This window comes from Homalodisca vitripennis, chromosome 8, assembly GCF_021130785.1.
Source record: "Homalodisca vitripennis isolate AUS2020 chromosome 8, UT_GWSS_2.1, whole genome shotgun sequence".
NCBI classification, from domain to species: domain Eukaryota; kingdom Metazoa; phylum Arthropoda; class Insecta; order Hemiptera; family Cicadellidae; genus Homalodisca; species Homalodisca vitripennis.
Window position 1 is genome coordinate 11,842,665 of NC_060214.1, and position 18,524 is coordinate 11,861,188.

The 18,524-nt window shown below is 35.3% G+C and overlaps 1 protein-coding gene across 1 annotated transcript in view; it reads right to left on the minus strand.

Moving 5' to 3' along the window:
- Positions 1–9,739, minus strand: part of LOC124367297 (scoloptoxin SSD14-like) — a 52,888-nt gene extending 43,149 nt beyond the window's left edge. The window contains exon 1 of the mRNA XM_046824019.1: positions 9,647–9,739. The gene's annotated coding sequence lies outside the window, so the exon portion shown is untranslated. The remainder of the gene's footprint in view (positions 1–9,646) is intronic.
- Between the last annotated feature and the right edge of the window lie 8,785 nt (positions 9,740–18,524).

Below are 18,524 nucleotides of genomic sequence, written 5' to 3' on the forward strand. Positions count from 1 at the left end.
GTAAACGCCCACTTTGTCTTCTACACAGACGACAAAATTTACAGCAATATAATCATCCCATTAATAGTTACGGTCTTTTTTTAAGTATCCAAACTTTAAAAATGGTATTTTTCATCTTACTCGTGAAACGAATACGTGAATGTGTAAACATATTAGGATTACACACATAACGTAGCTATGGTGGGAAGGATTGATTCAATGTGAATAATGAATTAAGCTCTATTTCACCTTCCCGTAAGTGCAGCGTCTCTATGGATCTTTTCAAACAGACGTGGACTCCAAATTCCAGGAGTCACTCTCCACCAGTGCCAAATTTCAGACGCTGCACTAAGCAGAAGGTGAACTGGAACTTAAGTACATACTGTATTGGTTATTCGCTTATTGGGATTGTACGGAGAAATAAATTTGTAACAAAACGTTACTCTTTCTATCTATACGAGAAAGAGTAACGTTTAATTGGCCTTGATATTTCATTGGCGTACAAAAAGTTCTTTTTAAGAAAGAAATTTCGAAAAAAGTGTTGTTACTTAGGTGAGGAAATGAATCCTAACAATATGAAAAGTGCGAAAGTGCCTTTGTTTGTTTGTTTTGCTTTCACGCTTAAGCTATTCAACCGATTGATCTAAAATTTTACATGGACATTTTTACGGTCCTTGGTATGAATCTTTATGTCAAACTAGTCATACCAACCTATTCTTATGTCAAACCCCTCCGGGCTCCGCCCTACTGGTCTTTAAAGTACGAAAAATCCCATCTTGGTCTCTAAAGTTGTGAAATATTAATTGAAAGAGCATGTCGAATGTAATCAACTGTTCTGTGTAAACATTGTTTAATATCTTCCATTTGTTTGCATTAATAGTGAGTGGATTAACTAAGGTGTAACAATTATTATTCACGCCGTTTTAGACTTCAGCGATTCGGTAAGTACTCATCTACATTACAAAATACCCTCTAAAAACATAAGATTGTCAGAATTTAACTTCAAAGACTCCCTTTGAAGCAGTTGGTAAGAACTACGCTCGATGGAAGTTCACTGGACTGTGCTTTTGAACTAATGTACCAATTCCAGCTCCAAATGTTCCAAAATGTTAAAAATGTTCTTCAGTTTATAAAGAAACAAACGTGTAGTACCATTGTTAATGTACTTTTAACTGTACATTTTTATTATATTTTAAGTATTAGATATAAAACACAAAGCTACTATCTAAATTTTACTATAAAATTAAAGATTGATATAAACCCATCTTAGCTCTCTTTTGACAGGCTTGTCTGATCTGTGATATATATTTTCTTGGACGGGCAAACAAGGCAAAATCAACTATGGAACAAAACGTACTAACAGGGAAGTCAACTACAATGGCCATAAATATAAGCTTTTGGCTTATTGTCTTGATCATGGCAAAAGGCAAACCCAACACAGGCGTCGGAAATAATTCACACGAACCAGCAGATGAACACGTACAACGCCTACTAAATTGCGTGCAAATCAGCGCGCTAGCATTGCAGAAACGAGACACAATACAGTCTAACTTTTACTATACATTTAAAGGCTGTTATGAAACCTATATTAGGCTTCTCAGAGCTGTGTGTGCATATACATTTTCTTGGTTGGAAAATAGGCAAAATTAGCTTTGAAATAAGAGTACTAAGATTGGAATAAATTACAATGACCATAAATATATACTTTTTAACACATTTTCTTGCTCGTGGAAAGAAGGCAAACTCTACATTCGCGTTGGAAACATAAGTCACACGAATCAGAAGTGCTCATGCAAGTGTAAAACCTACGAAATTGCGAGCGAAACCGCGGGTAACTGCTAGCAGGAAATGTTTACAAGTGTGAGTTATACAAGCTTTCAGATTCACTAAAAGATATTAACTTCCTAAACATAGCAAAGCTTTCCGGCCGCTTTGGTTAGTGTTTTTTTTTAATTATATCCTCGCATAAAATAAGTTAAAGACTGTGTGTACATAGTTTTATCAATTGAGTTGTTAGTATTTGTTCTCGGTGTATTTACTAAAAGCCGATTGAAATAGATGTTAGACGTGTTACGAGTGTATTAAAGAAATTTAAATATTTAATTTTTTCGCACTGACCCGGGCGCTCTCGGGTCTAGTTACGACCCTGAAAGCGATCCAAGTATTCCTGTATAAGTGTGGACAAGTGTTTTTAGCCTAATATGCAGATTATGGCAAGTCGTTAGACGGGTTGGAGTGAAATTATTCAACACAAGCATCACTTTCTCTAGCGAGGAACCTGCCGTTGAAGGTGAAATACACTTCAAAAGAGAAAGGATTTTTATACAATTCCAGTATTCTAACAAAAATTCAACAAAACTTGTCGTTGCTTATGAAATCTTGCATGTTTGTTGTAGCTTTGTCAGCAATAGTATTTTACTATTACATGCAAATGTAAATTTTTCTGTTTTTCTATCCTGGTAATCAATCATGTATTATAAATAATGAGCATTCTTTCATTTTTTTATTGTTTATGATTACTGTACCTAAACCATTATGTTATATTAGCACGTTCACGACGACGACTTATTTCCAGACTTTTATTTGCCGTCGAATTTTTCAATAATAATGGCAAAACCCGTAATCGTTTTTTACGTTCAAAGTCTATGCACAACGAGAAAAGTATTTAATTTTGTACAAACAACTATTTCACTATGTTTTTTACACCAAGGAGTTCCTAAAACAATATTTACTTGCCTCAAAAGTTATGCAATTGTGCGCCCAGCTGGGTAGGTACACGGAAGGCTAAGAGGTTTATTTAAGCGCGGGATGAAATTTAACAAACCACAAAGAAAGGCAAGCAATAAAAACGCAATAAGGGATTGAATTGCAACGTGTGCCATATCGGACGCACAACGCGTTTTACGAAAGCCCGGTGTGTACCCGACGGCATTTGTGGAAGATCGCCCTATGTGGTAACGTCGTCGCGAATGTGTTTTATTATGGCATCGTGAAAAGGTGTAAACCGTATAAAAATGCACATTTCTTATTTAGTGCGGTGAATATAAACTGCAACTGTAAATTACACTGTAAAATAAAGTAGAGAACAAGTTTGCGCAGATGTCAACGGCAGCAATACTGAAATGTCGCAGCCACGTGTACGGAATGCGCTGAAATCAGCAATAGTTAGTTGTGCTGTACGCAGGCCTCGAGCAATAAAAAAGCACCATGTACTTTGGTAACTACTACATGAATCGCCTAGGCAGCAACACCTTCTGGAGTACCATCCTAAGACGAAACGCGGTCTGATGGTCTGGAGGCTTGGCAACGAGAGGATGGTATGTCCGGGAGTCGGCTAACTTGTGCGGGACGCATCAGACGTTAAATTTCTCTCTCTCTCTCTCTCTCTCTCTCTCTCTCTCTCTCTCTCTCTCTCTCTCTCTCTCTCCCTCTCCCTCTCTCTCTCTCCCTCTCCCCCCCTCTCCCTCTCTCCCTCTCCCTCTCTCTCCCCCCTATCTCTCCCCCTCTCTCTCCCTCTCTCTCCCCCTCTCTCTCTCTCTCCCTCTCTCCCTCCCTCTCCCTCTCTCTCCCTCCCTCTCCCTCTCCCTCTCTCTCCCTCCCTCTCCCTCTCCCTCTCTCTCTCTCACTCACTCACTCACTCACTCTCTCTCCCCCCAATTTGTATTAATCAAATTTAATTTGTTATTAACCTAATCCAAATTGTGTGCAAATTTTAATAAATCATATATTAGTTTGACTCCACTGTTTTATTTCGAAAATTGTATACAACTTTCCTAGCCACGAACCCAAGAGAAAACCTTTCGCCTCCCACTGGGCAAACGAAGTCCGGCTATCACAACTGCTTCAATACTGCACTCAAACTCCTTCAACAAACACAATAAAAAATTTATAAAAGTGCCAGTTTTAGTTGGAGACTAGAATTACGGTAACTGCAGTATTCTATCATACTATTTATACGTCATTGTCTACTTCTCTGTATTCATAAAATTTGTTACAATATTAAAATTATGCAAGGCCGGGGACTGTTTCGACTGTTACAAATAAAACTAATTGCGTTCTAGATTACAATTTACAGTTTCCACAAATTTGTGCTTCATGTGGTGTACTAACTCGTAACATACAAGTAAAATCACCACAGCAATTTCTTTTCAGTTTGCTATAAATTACAGTATTTATTACGTTTATACTGGATAAAGCCAGCCGAAGCGAAATACTTATAGATATTTACTTATGATGGCAGTAGCAACAGAATAGTGATTAGTTTCTTTTGTGTTTAACGAAGTAGAATTTTTTTCCTTTTGTTAGAATACTGGAATTATATAAAGTAAAAGATAAATTTATTTAAGATGTTGTACCGAATGGACGAAACACATGGGGTTGGATACCGCTAAGGTCTTAGTAATGAATACTTGATTTCCAAAGTTTACTTATACGAGTATGTTTCATTATGGCTAATAAACACAAAAGCACCGCTTCTATATGTTAAAAATAAAATAATGTATTTCCACGAGATAAAGAGTTACATGATATCATGGGGGGGGGGCTAATGGTTCCAATGTTCTATGGGAATTTTGTATACGAACTTAATAATTATTTAAAACTTTAAAATTGACTTCCCTTCACGTAGATGTCGACTCAAAGCGGGGACGTCAGCATCTTGGCTAGATATTGCAGCTGGAGTCAGAGAGAAAAGTGAAGATTAGTAAACTAGAAGTCTAAAACATGAATGCTGGAAGCAATCGAAGATGAAATAAGAGACTCGAAGTTAAATCAGAGATTCGGTTGAAATAAGAGACTCGAAGCTGGAATCAGAGACCGGAAGTTAAATCAGAGACTCGATTGAAATAAGGACTCGGTTAAAATACTGTATGAGACTCGAAGTTGAAATAAGAGACTCGAAGTTGAAATCGAGACTCGGTTGAAATAAGAGACTCGAAGTGGGAATAAGAGACTCGAAGTTGAAATAAGAGATTCGGTTGAAATAAGAGACTCGAAATTGGAATAAGAGACTCGAAGTTGAAATAAGAGTATCGAAGTTGAAATCAGGGACTCGGTTGAACTCGCAGACATGGTGCGCGAGATGTTGCTCGGCAGCAAGATGGTCAGCTACCCAGTTCACGAGAGAACAAAATTAGTACGCGTGCCAATTAGGTCATTGATCCGCCAAGAATTTAGTTCCAAGAACATCAGATGTAACTTATATTAACGTATAGTAACGAGTAACAGGGTTGCGAAAATATGTATTATATAAAATACGACTACATAACGGTACAATGTGAAGACAATAATAACCAGTAAAAGCAAACGTACACTTGAGAAAACACTTTAACGGTCGACAGAGCACAAGACCTCTTGGCCAAGCGGTCTGAAACGGCCTCTAGGGTTTTATAACTTCCTACTCCAGAGCCCTGTCAAGTGTGTAGCTAACACAGAGCAAAGACACCACTGCTATAACAAGTTATAAAACCAAACTGGTGTTACTTAGTGAAAATCTCCAGTAGCATGACATGAATTACTCCGCCGATTAAAGCATTGTAAACGTTTTGTTATGACCTTGTTGGCAGAGCGTTAGCGAAACCATCAATCGAGAGGCTGGAAAAATCATATTTGTCTTTCCGTCCAGATGACATATTAAGAACTTACCAACCTAAAGAATTAAAATTTTCGATGATTTATTCAATTTTCGTATAAAGTTGATTTGATAAATCAAATAAATCTTCTTATATTACAGTATATGTCCGCTCGTCGACTTCCTACAAGTAAAGGACATGAAGCCACTATATAATATGTTGCTGCGACTAACGTGAATATTTTCCTCTTTCAATTCACCAGGAGGAATAAGTGGTTCGTAGCAGCAATTCATACTTCTTGGTTATGAAATAAACTTAAATAAAAACACAATTACAAAATTGTTTTCATTTATCGCAAATTTAATGTTAGCCATATCGTAATTTTTGCAAACATGTTTGAACAAATATTTAAAGCTTTGCATTTTTGTACATACGTCCTCTTTTCCATATTATTGGAACATTACATCATGGTTATCCTCTTTGCACTCCAGATATGGATCCCAAATCTACTCTTTGGAAATTTTGATAGCGACAAAGATAAGATAGTCTTATCAAAAAAGTCCTTTGGGTGATCTTTATCTACCATACATGGTGAATTGATTGATGTTTCGATTTCCTTATGGGTCATGAATCATCGTCCATAAAAAATTCCATTATGTTTTGGAAACTTTTGCCGATTGGGTATCTTTGTCCAAACTAAATTGTCAACATCCCCTGGTTCGTAAAAATTGTCATCATCTTCAACTACTAAAAGCATGTGACAATGAGGTAAACCTCTTTCATAATGCCCAATAATATTTAACGCCAATAACAAATCTACGCCACAATCTTTTTAAATACATTCCAGTTAAAAATGTCATTTTTGTTACGTTAAATTGGATATTATATAGTAAAATACAAACCTTTTCCCGACCAAGGCAGTGATTTTTCTTTAACCCCATCAATAATCTGTCACCTTCGACTGTCAGAACTGTAAATGAGTTAATTAGTATTCGCAGACAGTCCATGTAACAACGAAGACGTTCATAACGACTAATGAGGCTGTCTTTGTGATTTGTTCTATTTACGCGGCTTTCGTTTCCTGCTTTTTACTCACAGGAAATATAAGTTAAAAATCATGGCCTGCTAAGTGATATAATAATCGGGGAAAAGTTGACCAAGAAGGGATATAACCATTAACAGCAGTTAATATACTCCTTAATTTGGTATGCATCAACGCAACGTTGAAATTGCAAAAACAATTTTAAACCTCTCCCGATAGGTTTTTAGACAGATTCTACTGACTAAGCAATGTATGGTTTTATTTTAATCAGTTGCGAATATGATTATGATGAATATATAACGTACATTTTAAATAAGTGAACTTAAATCATACAAACCCTCCCCCCCTCACCGCTTCAGGATAAACTGAATGTAGTTAGGTTGCCTCTTTACGGTAAATAAAGCATTGTATAAAATAAAACTGATAAAAAATTAAATTAAAATTTGGCTCCAAGAATTTGTTTTGAAAGGTATTTTAAGTATATTCGTAATGCCGGACTCAGTTTACTTCTAGCTCTTGCCATCTACTCATTATATTCTCATATAGTTTCGGCCAAAATATTTAAAATATTTCCAGTGACATAGTAGAGGTGGCTTTATTTCTTTACGAATAATATATACTCGTACATATACTTCTAGCCGTTTAAATTCACTTAGGGAAACACAGTTGTCCCCATAAAATACTATATACACGTATGTAGCTATCGGAAATCTACATCGGCCAGAGAGCGTTTACTTCTAGACCTTGTGCCATATTAGACTTTACTTTGCGTTCCCGATAAGAAAATTATATATATATATATATACGTTTGGCTGTGAAATCTACTTCGATTTAAAGATGCTTACTTCCGGCCTTTTAAATTCACTTACGGTGCCACAGTGAAGTTTGCCTTAGCGTCACGATAAAAAAAGTATACATAAGTACGTATGCAGCTGTCGGAAATCTACTTCAATCAAAAAGCATCTCCATGTGGCTTTTGTTATCTACTTTCGGTCTAAAATATTTGCAGTGCTTCATGCATCATTCCAAAATAATTGCTTTTTGGAATTAACGCTAAAGGTGTTGCGTTATAGAAGTCCTGTTGTTTTTGTGACTATAGTCTGGAAAAGAATGGATCGTTTCCATAAGCCTCTGATAAAATGCCATATAACTCAAAATGAAGAACGCCCACCATTTTGGACTATCTTATGTGAAAACACTCACAGCATTGTTCATTAAGGTTGGTTTTATAACAGTGTTTAATTAATATTTAAAACGAATTAAATGTTTCACATTCGTCGCAATCTGGTGTACAGTTTAGTTATTAACCTAAAAATAACAGTTACATTTACACAGATGTTTCAGCCTACTTGTAGAACTTCATCTGAAAATGTAAACAACTGTTTATTGTCAGTTAAATGTGGATTAGCCTATTAAACGTAAATACTACTATATGTTCAGAATTCTAAAATATTTCAGGTAACTTTTACAATCGTTCTCTCTTCAATGCCTTCCTAGGGTTTCAAGCAAGGAATATACGCAATACACTTAAAGATTCATTTTTATTTATAAGATTTCCATAGGAAAAACAAGCAAAAAGAAGGTAAATTTGTCCAGCCTCTCGATTGATAGGCTCCGCTAACGCTCAGCCAATTATGTGTGTGGTCAAAGAATTATGCATTCTAAGTCCGGCATTTGGTTGTAATTTTATTTTATGATATGTTATTATTACGATCTATTACAATATGGTTTTCTGGACTACTGATTGAAAATAGATGTTTAGCAATAGGCTATACGCTACTATTAATTACCTTGCTCTCAAAGATTTAAAACTATTATTCTAATTAACGAACCAGTAAGCGTTTTACAAATTTTATTAGATTTTGGTTACTTATCGTATTATTATTTTTATCCAATTGAAACTTAAATTCATAGGAATATTTTCTTGTGTTTTGGACTTAGCGCAGCACAATTTCAAAATCTCTATATGGGTGCATTTTCGTGTCTATTCCCCCCCCCCCCAAAGCTGCTGCGAGAAAAGAAAGAAAAACATCCCTCGAGATAGTAGCCCACTTATCACATAACAGAGTAAAAATCTCAGAACTTGATCACAAGTGCCTGCAGGGCTACCAAATGTATGAATGTATACAAACCTACAGAATGGTTTCAGTGGGTTAACAAAAAACAAGCATTTTATATTTTACGAAATTTTGTTATCAGGTAATAAACATTTATCATAATAAATCACAAACATAAACCTCATTCCCTTGAATTTCAAGAAACTAGTGTCCTTCAATAAAGATTGTGTCTTGTTCATAAGTTCGTGCACATTAATAAAATTTTAGAAAAAACCATTTGTTTATTATTTATTACAAGGTTGTGATTAGCCGTATTAAAATCAATTTTGCGGTAAAGGGCATCACATTTTAGACTTAAACACCACATGACCTGCAATTTTTAATTTTCAGCCTGCATAGGTTTTAGGAATTATTTTATATGTATGGTACATTTTATTAATTAATATTACGTGTCTATTGTCGGTGATTAGTAGCAACACATTTTGTGTCTTTTGTCATAAAAAGTTTATTTTTTCCCAATCGAGCGTGTACATACTTTTAAAAATTGCGAGCAGCCTTTTTGTTTGTTTCCCCACACTACGCTTTATACAATGCGTTTAGTTACTACTGAAATTCATGAGCCTTTGTCATATGCTTTTCGACGAACATGTTATATTTTTTTTGTATATTTGTGTCAAAGTTATTGGTTTTTTCTAATAAAACTTGGATTATTAGAACCGAAATCTGTGTCTAATCATGAACTGAATCGCCTATGATTTTATTTACTTAATTTGATATTCGTTTGAATCACGTTTGAATTCGTTTGAATAGGCACGTCTCAAATATATGTATTGTCTATGCCAAAATTCAAATTTTAATTAATTTCCTTTGAAATCTGCCAGAATTACTGTAAAAATAACCCACGCTCTGTTTAGTAGTGAAGGATTCAATTTCAAACTTTATTATTGTTCATTAGACTTGTAGATTTATTTAGGTCTATCAGGATAATGTTAACTCACCTGCTGGTGTGATACTGCGTTGACACGCGACTACGACCCGCTGCCTAAAGCAGTGCTGCCAACCTAACCTCACCACACCACACCAGACTGCTCGGTCAGCTGATAGCGTAGTGATAGTGGAAAGCAGCAGCTCCAATTGTCGTCCATTTGTTGATATTGTTGGCATTGGCGGCAATGAATTGTAGTGTGGGAGGCACTGGCCGTCAACCCGTTGCAATTGTTGTCGTTTAACGAGCCTTTGTCTAGAGGTAGCGAAGTAAATTGATTCTCTGAATCTCTAGTTTAGAACTTTTATCTGCTAGCGCTGATTCAATAAACCCTGTACGTTTGACGCTTGTTAACCTATTCGTAGAATGCATGTTAGCTAGTGGAATAGTTAAGTTGTATTCGATAATTTCCTAATGTTATAAAATTATCGCTTTAATTAAAATTAATAACATTGCACGCTTCTTGAAATGCAATACTAATATTTTTATTGACCATGTCTTGAGGATAAAGCACCATATAGCCTAAATTATAACATTGATTATTTATCCGTTAAAATTATGGTGTACGTGATGTGTGTGCGTAAGCATTGGCGTATCTAGAATGATCTAATAGTGGGGGGGGGGGGGGTTACCACTACCGGGGAATCTGGGAATTTTCTGTACTTTCCAGTCGAACTGGGATCCGGGGACACTCTCTTGGAAACATTGCAAGTTCGACAGCCTTCTGAGATTATATAATTCATATTTTATGCTCTGAAAAAAAAAAAAAAAAACTGGTATAACTTAAGTCTTTAGCCTTTTGAAGACCGCCCGATAACACAATACATAAGCAAAATACGGCTTTAATTTAAAGAGGTTAGCTTTGGGAAATGGCTATAACTTAAGAACTATAGGTCTCATCCTTTACCCTTTATTTTGAATTTATATGTTATAAAATGGCTTCCAGAATACATTTGGTTTACATGAAAACATGGCCATGTATGTGTATTAGGCTTAATAAATTGAACATTTAAATGTATTTTTTAAATTTAAACAATGTCATCTTCTATATATATAAAAATGAATGTTTGTATGTTTGTCCTTTATGGAATCGTGAACTATTGGACCGATCATGATGAAAATTTGTACGTATATGTATTTTTCCACGGAGAAGGTTTATAAGCTATGCCCATCCCTTTCCCGATTCAGGATTCCGCCCCACTTGTTACAGAAATACCCATAAGAAATGCATTGCAGCAAACATATGTTAACGTCTTTTCAAATTTTTAATCAGCTGTTCTTTGTAAACATATATTACACTTATAGTTTTAAAGCATAGAGTAAGCTTAAGAGAAACGACAAATTTTGTTTAAACTGTTTTTGCAATCACTGTTAAACATAGACTTTACTATCCAGATAATACAATTCAAATTTGACGTAAAAATTCACCTTTAACTGCAATATTTATTTAATATAAACCATGCTCATGCTTGATCAGAAGAGTAAATGCAGATATCATAATTACTATCTTACGTTGGCTACAAATATAAAGAATGTTATAAAATCAACCTTAGTTGTTTTTTTTTGACAGAAGTATGGTTCTCAAAACTCCGTGTGTACATATTCTCTCGATCGAGACAACAAAGCAAACTCAATCGTGGCATCGGAGATATAACTAATTTAATCTAAAATTTATTATAGTAAAAAAAAAATTTACTAAGTAATATAAGGACTTCGGTTCTTAAGATTTGCGTGCGAAGCCGTGGGTAACAGCTAGGATAGAGGCAGGAATATGGTACATACCTTCATAATACGCCCAAGAGGCTCACGATGGAACGACTATCAATTATCTCAGCAATGTTTAGAATGTGATAGAAAAAGAATAAGTGAATATAGTGTACTGTTTTCAACGGGAAAATTGCGTGCGAAGCCGCGGGCAACTTTTGCAAAAAATTATTGAAATGCGCAGCAAAGCGCGCCGGGCCCGCTAGTATATGATAAAAATATTGGGGATATAAATTAAAATAACTTATATTCTTATACAGAATATACCTGTGTTGTTTGTTTATTTTCTTAAATCACAATTCTTCTTATAACTAGCGTTTTCAAAGTACAACTAAGTCCTACATCTAAACAAAAACTAGCGGTTTCAAAGTACAACTAAGCCCTACATCTAAACAAAAACTAGCGGTTTCAAAGTACAACTAAGCCCTACATCTAAACAAAAACTAGCCGTTTTTACATCTAAACAATGTCGGGACATCTACTGTGTTTACAATTACGTACACTATCATGATATTCTTCTTGCCGCGGTAGATACAAACAAGTAGATACAAACAATGTGGTGAACAAACAAAGATATCGAAAATACCAACTATTTACAAAGCACAATATTTCGTTTCTTTAATAATTTAATATCGAGTCTTCGTGCATAAATAACAAGTGTTAGCGATCGGTAAATAACTATCGTAATGACAAACGAACGTACGCGAATACAAATCGACGAAAATAAATATATTTAGTTTGTAAGTACTAAATACATTTTAATATTATTCTACTAGTCATAACAAATACTAGTGACATATTAAATGAGTATCTTGGTTAGAGTTTTAAAAATATTTGGTTACAGTTCCAGACATGCTATTACCTGAAATACGACAGAAGAGACATGGTATAGGCAACATTCTTTTTAATCTTTCGTAGGCAAAATTAAGTGGTTGTTAACTTTACATCAAGGACTTTCTAATCTTGCTTGTGTAGCTAAAAAGGCCTTTTATTTACCAGTTTGCCAAAATCAAGTATTCTGAACCTAACAAAAGTAACTAACAGTTTTAGTATGCTAAGAAAATTAAATAAAAGTTTCGGAAAATATTACGATAAGGAAATTCGAATAGTGTTTTCAATGAAACCCGATGTTGAAAAACAGTTAATTAGTTTGTATAGAAACTTTTTAGATGTCATTACGTTTAACAGTTTATTACACACAGTTATTATACAACAGTTTATTATAATAAATCAAATTGTTTAATCATAAAATAAGAAATAACATATGAGAACTTCAAGATGCTTACATTTTACAGATAGCCGGTTCATCAGCGTTAAATAGCTGTTACAAATTAAAGAAGTTTTAACATAAGTATTTATCGCTAGAGTAAATCCGGCAACCCTAGAGAACCTATTGTTGCCGGTGGCAACCCTTTAATTCAAAAATTTTAAATTATCATCCTCGTAATCTAACCGCGAAGTTTATTAATTGAGATACAAGGAAAATTGCATACATAATCTTCAAATACGTTCTACAGTTTTAAATACAAGCTTTATTGAGAACTATACTACATAAAAATCTAAGTCCTCTTCTTCAGGCAACCACTTGTGTGTGCATTAATTACAAATGTGTAGACTTTCTCATTATTAATATATTGAACTCAATTTATTTCAAATAAATTAAGTTATTTCAATAACTAAATGCATTCTGATATCTTAATAACAGTATTACAGTACAACTTATTCTTAATTTATTTCCCACACTCCTAAGGGAATCTTTTTTGTCCCATCGTCTATCTTGAGTGACAACACTCAAGGAGTCTTCCTAACGGATTTGAAGATTAGTAAAGCTCAAACAATGTCAGGACGATCTATTATTGGGAACAGGGGCGTACCCAGGATCAAAAAATGGGGGTGGGGGCAAGCCAATCCTCATACAATCTTTTTTATGCTATCTTGACTTTCTTATGCAACTCCTCTGTCACTCAAGGAGTCTTCCTAACGGATTTAAAGATTAGCGAAGCTAAAACAATGTCAGGACGATCTATTATTTGGAACAAGGGCGTAACTAAAATTAAAACTAGGAGGTGGGGCCAAGCCACTCCTCTTTTGTGCTATCGTCTATCTTGACTTTCTTCGGCAACTCCTCTGTGTCACTCAGGGAGTATTCCTAACTGATTTAAAGATTAGTAAAGTTAAAAAAATGTCAGGACGATCTATTATTGGGAACAAGGGCGTAACCAGGATCAAAACTAGGGGGTGTGGGGCAAGCCACGGTCGTTCGGATTGCAACATTTTAGCGCGAAAAGGGTGAAGGAAATCAAAATTTTAAGAAAATTGTGTATAAATATAATAGTACTTTATCAACTATGATATTAAAATTATTTACTTGAAAAAGTATTTTTATCCTAGTTACACGTCTTAAACTATCATTTTTATTGGATTTGTAGAAAACTCTCGTTTCAAACCTGCCCTGATTTTCATTAAACGATTTCCGTCGGGAATTCATTTCAAGTAAAAGATAAAACTATATCTTCCTGGCTTGGATTACAGGTTTTTGTAAAATAAATATCTGGCTTCCCAAATATTTGAAGATTGCTTTGGCATATTGATATTTTTGAAGCATGTTTCGTGGGCTCAAATGAAGACAGCCGTACAAGACTTTTGCTTAAGGTTGAGCGCTATCCAACACACCCTCTAGCCCCTTGTAATGCTTGACACACAGTTCTGACTGATGTTTTCTTTGTGTCCCAATGGTTTCTTATGCGGTGCATTCGCTTACCTTCAACTCGAATGTACATGTTGTACAGTTTCTCAAGAACACTCTCCAATACACACACAAACTGTTACACTGTAAGCCATGTTCGTTTCCTTTGTCTTCTTTGGTTCTGTGAGCTATTTTGATCCTATGCAGTTTCTCCATGAGGAAACAGAAGATATATTACCATTGGCTCGCAGTGAGGGCTTAGACCTGACGATTGTAGGGCCCACTTAATCGATGGTAAAATACTACCATCCAAAGTGTTGTGGAATCTTACTCTCAGTGGAATTAAAACTACGGGTGCTCAAATTAAACAAGGTAGTAGTATGACATACCAAACATCACGGGTAAAGCTTCGCTGAAGTTCCACGCAAAATTTCAAGTATATAGCCCATTTCATTCTCGGGACATCACGCTGAGTTACAGTCTTTGCTAACGCTAAGCCAAATCCCATGCACCATGAAGGGACATGCGCCATCATCGAACTTTACCTACCAATTGCTATGTATACGTGAAAATATTATAAATTAATTGCATTAACTGGAAAGTTACCTAGGAAGGAAGAAAATAAATTGAAATATAATTTATAAAAATAATTTAAAATATTTTAATGTCGTAGAAGTGTGTTTGATGGGAAACAATATTTAATGGTTGAACTTGTAGAGGCACACACGCTTGTTTACGTGATGGATAAGGAAAGATTTAATCAGGTACACTAAGGATACAGGAATTTTCTGGTATCTGAACAACTGATAATGATTTCGGCACCGGGTAGAGCTAGAGACCAACAATAAAGTTGGACTCTGGTAGGCTGCAAGAAAGAGAGTATGCGAAGAGTGGTTCTGGCCATGGCTAGACCGGTGTGTCGCGATGGCCTCTGAAATCACCGAGAATTTGATGACGTAAATTTAAGAAGTCCAGAGGATATCCATTGGACAGTGAGTGTTCGTGAGACTACCGGTAGTAATTACGGGTCTCTTCATTGGCAGTTTTGGAAGTTATACGGAAGATGTGGGATCGTGGCGAAATTTACGACATTTTGCAGCGAGTGCTCTTGTAGCTCAGATTCTTATTTTTCGTAAGTAGGAAATAATTGTTAAAACTATCTAAACGTTTAGAAAACAATCTTGTTCATTTTTATGGAAAATTTTCAAGCAACATTAAAGATTCGGAATCTGAAATCTGTATATATATAAATGAATGTTTGTGTGTTTTGTCCTTTATGGAATCGTAAACTATTTGACCGATCATTACGAAAATTTGTATGTATATGTATTTTTCCACGAAGAAGGTTTCTATGCTATGTCTATTGATGTAACTCGCTTCCAGGTGGCGTTGCCAAAGATAACAGTTTTCAAAGCGCCTGCACATTATAAACTGCAATTACGAGACAGTTACGAATATTTAATAGCCAATCACTATTTGAAGGCGCTAAGTTATGATATATATTTGTCTTGAAGATAAATTTCTGGTTGAACTTAAAGCTTGAGTGTTAGACCACTTTATAATAAAACACATGTACGTGTACAACGGCTATAAACATATAGGCTACAGATTTTCTTGATCGTGGCAACAAAGCAAACTCTACATCGGCGTTGGAAATATAATTTACTTGAGCCACTTACACGGGTAACGCTTACGAAAAGCGTGCGAAGCCGCAGGAAACAGCTAGTAAAATAATAAAAAATGTACTGGGGAAGACAATTTTTGTATGGGTAACTTACTCTAAGAATTTTAATTTAGATACAATCCAAATATTATTTCTATGTTTAAAGTTTTGATAATTGAATAGAGGGATTGTGAGGGAAACAAGATTATCCGGACATTTATCATAGTTCAGTGAGAAAAAAAATCAGTAACACTACGTTTCGAGATATGCAACCTGATCTCTTTCTCAGGTGGATAACTTGGTTAAAATAAAAAAAATCATACCAAAGTGTTATGACACGCGTAAATCAACTCCAAGTTCACTATCTATAAAAAATGCATTTAATAAAAATCTCATTAATTATTGAAACTGAACTAAATAATACAGGTCAAAATTGATCTGCACTGATCGACCAACTACTGAAAACTGACCAGAGGCCAATAGTTCTTTACCCAATGTGGCTTCTCATTACTTTATTAGAAATGTCTATAGTGTCTTTGATGATTTAGGTTTCCTTGTTAGTTCATTTTTCAGAATTGGCAACCAAAGCGGCCTAATCTCGACTGATGGATGATTGACTGAATGGTTGGTCTGTCAATTTAATGTATATAGCCTCGATTAATTTCCTGTTAAAAAATGAGGTTCCCGATGTATTATGCTGGCTTCATCCCAATTTACATGATGGTCTTCGGACCAACAATGGTGTGCAATTTTTTTAGACTCTTTCTTGCGTTTTGTTTGTGATATTTTATCCTTACGTTTAATGCCTTTTATTCTTACGTCTTTTATCGCCTATGCATTCCCTATTGCAACTACATTTTATACAGTAAACACAGTTTTTGGAATCCTGTGTGCCATTTTTAGTTTTGTTTTTACGAGATTTGTCTAAGAGTATTTTATGTTTTAAACGCTGTTCTAATGTTCTACTTTCTACCTACTCTTCTAATTTTCTCCGATCGTCCCACCACATAAGGGATTGACATAATCGCAAATTTATCACTATTCTGTTTTTCTGACTCAGAAATGATTCTTCTGGTTCGTTTGCACTTATTTATTACTAATTGAGGGTACCCATTGTGTCTGAGATCCAACTCAACTTTCTTAAATTTATTTTTTAATCCATCTTTATCTGAGCATACGCTTTTTGCTCTATCAAACATCTCTATTAAACAGCGAGTAGGCCAATCATTCTTTGACAGATTTTTGATGGTTTGATTGATAATTTAAATATTTTCCTGAATGTGCTTTTTTCGAAAATCAGTAGTCTTAAGGACTTACCTATCTCTTAATACATACAAATCCAAACAAGGATGCTTGTTTTAGACTTCCATTTCCATTGTGAGGCGGATGGAAAAAGAAATACTATTAATGTGATTCTAAAATTCATTCAATTCAGTGTCTCCATGGGGAAAACAACATAGGTATCATCCACATACCTCCACCAAATTTTTGACCTGAGCTGAATCAAAGTTTTTTGCTTAAATTCCTCCATAAAGATATTGGCGAAAATATGAGACAGTGGAGAACCCACTGCCATCCCTTCATCTTGGACGATAACTTTTACCCTCTAACTCAATATAATTGCATTGAGTACATAGTTCCATAATTACTGACCCGAGAACTTTATGCAATTATTTTGAGTGAGTTTTTGAATCACGTTAATAGTATTTCTCCTTACATCTGCCTCATAATGGAAGTGGATGTCCGGCAGTACAAATTGCTCCTACAAACCACGAATATTGAAATACTAGACTAGACACGGTAGGAGTTACGTGCAGCCCTCACTGCGGCTACTAACTGGCGTTACCCCGTCACCGCCGCCGAGCAGTGGCACATGTCTCGGATCAAAAAGATCAGATACCCAAATTTGAAAGTTAACCACAAACTAACCAGTAGATCTACAATAAGGAGAATGACATTAAAATTAGCTTGTCTGTGTTCCCGTTTAAACATATAAAGCAAATAGTTTTAAAACAATAACCTTTAGTTTTTTTTGTTGACAACAACGAAAAAAGGTACCGGCTCTGGTTTTGGGCGCCCTTTTATCAAACTCTTGCGAGCAAGCTATGTCAAGGCCAATGCAGAGCAGAGTGGTGTCTGACAAGCAAATTGCCCAATACTGGCGAGAAAATTTGCGAGAGGAATTGGGCAATTACTGTCGCGTTATGTGACAAAGGAAAACAATTTTAATGGCGATTTATGTCGCTATAGTGTCTCAAGTTGGTTGTCGTGGAAGACAGTGTAACATCTATTTACATATGTTAGTGAACTCGGCCATGTATTTACCGACACCGATCTCCAGTTCTCACGAACAGCTGTCCGATACTGGCTGCGATAATCATGGCTTGCACTAGGGTACGTTTATAACTTTTTGTGGAAATATTAAAATCTCTCCTTAAGAAATGACAGGACAGATTTAAGAAATAACTTAGTTAAATTTAGTTACAGATATAGTCGAAGAAATCTATTGGAACTACTTCACAATAAAGACTACTTCTAGTCCGACTTGAGAACTATGATCCTTTAACAATACAGTATTAGGAAACCGAGTAGCCTAGCTGCATTTTAAAGTCTAAACCCGGCAAAAATTGAAAATACAACCTGTTTAATTAGTTTTGTTTGCAAGGTGAACTCTTCAGAAAGCCTATCCGGCTGAGCGAAGTGAATGTGAGTTCGAGTTGTAATTCCTAATAATTCCCTATGGTGAGATTACGATTTGTCAAAAACCTCAATCATCGC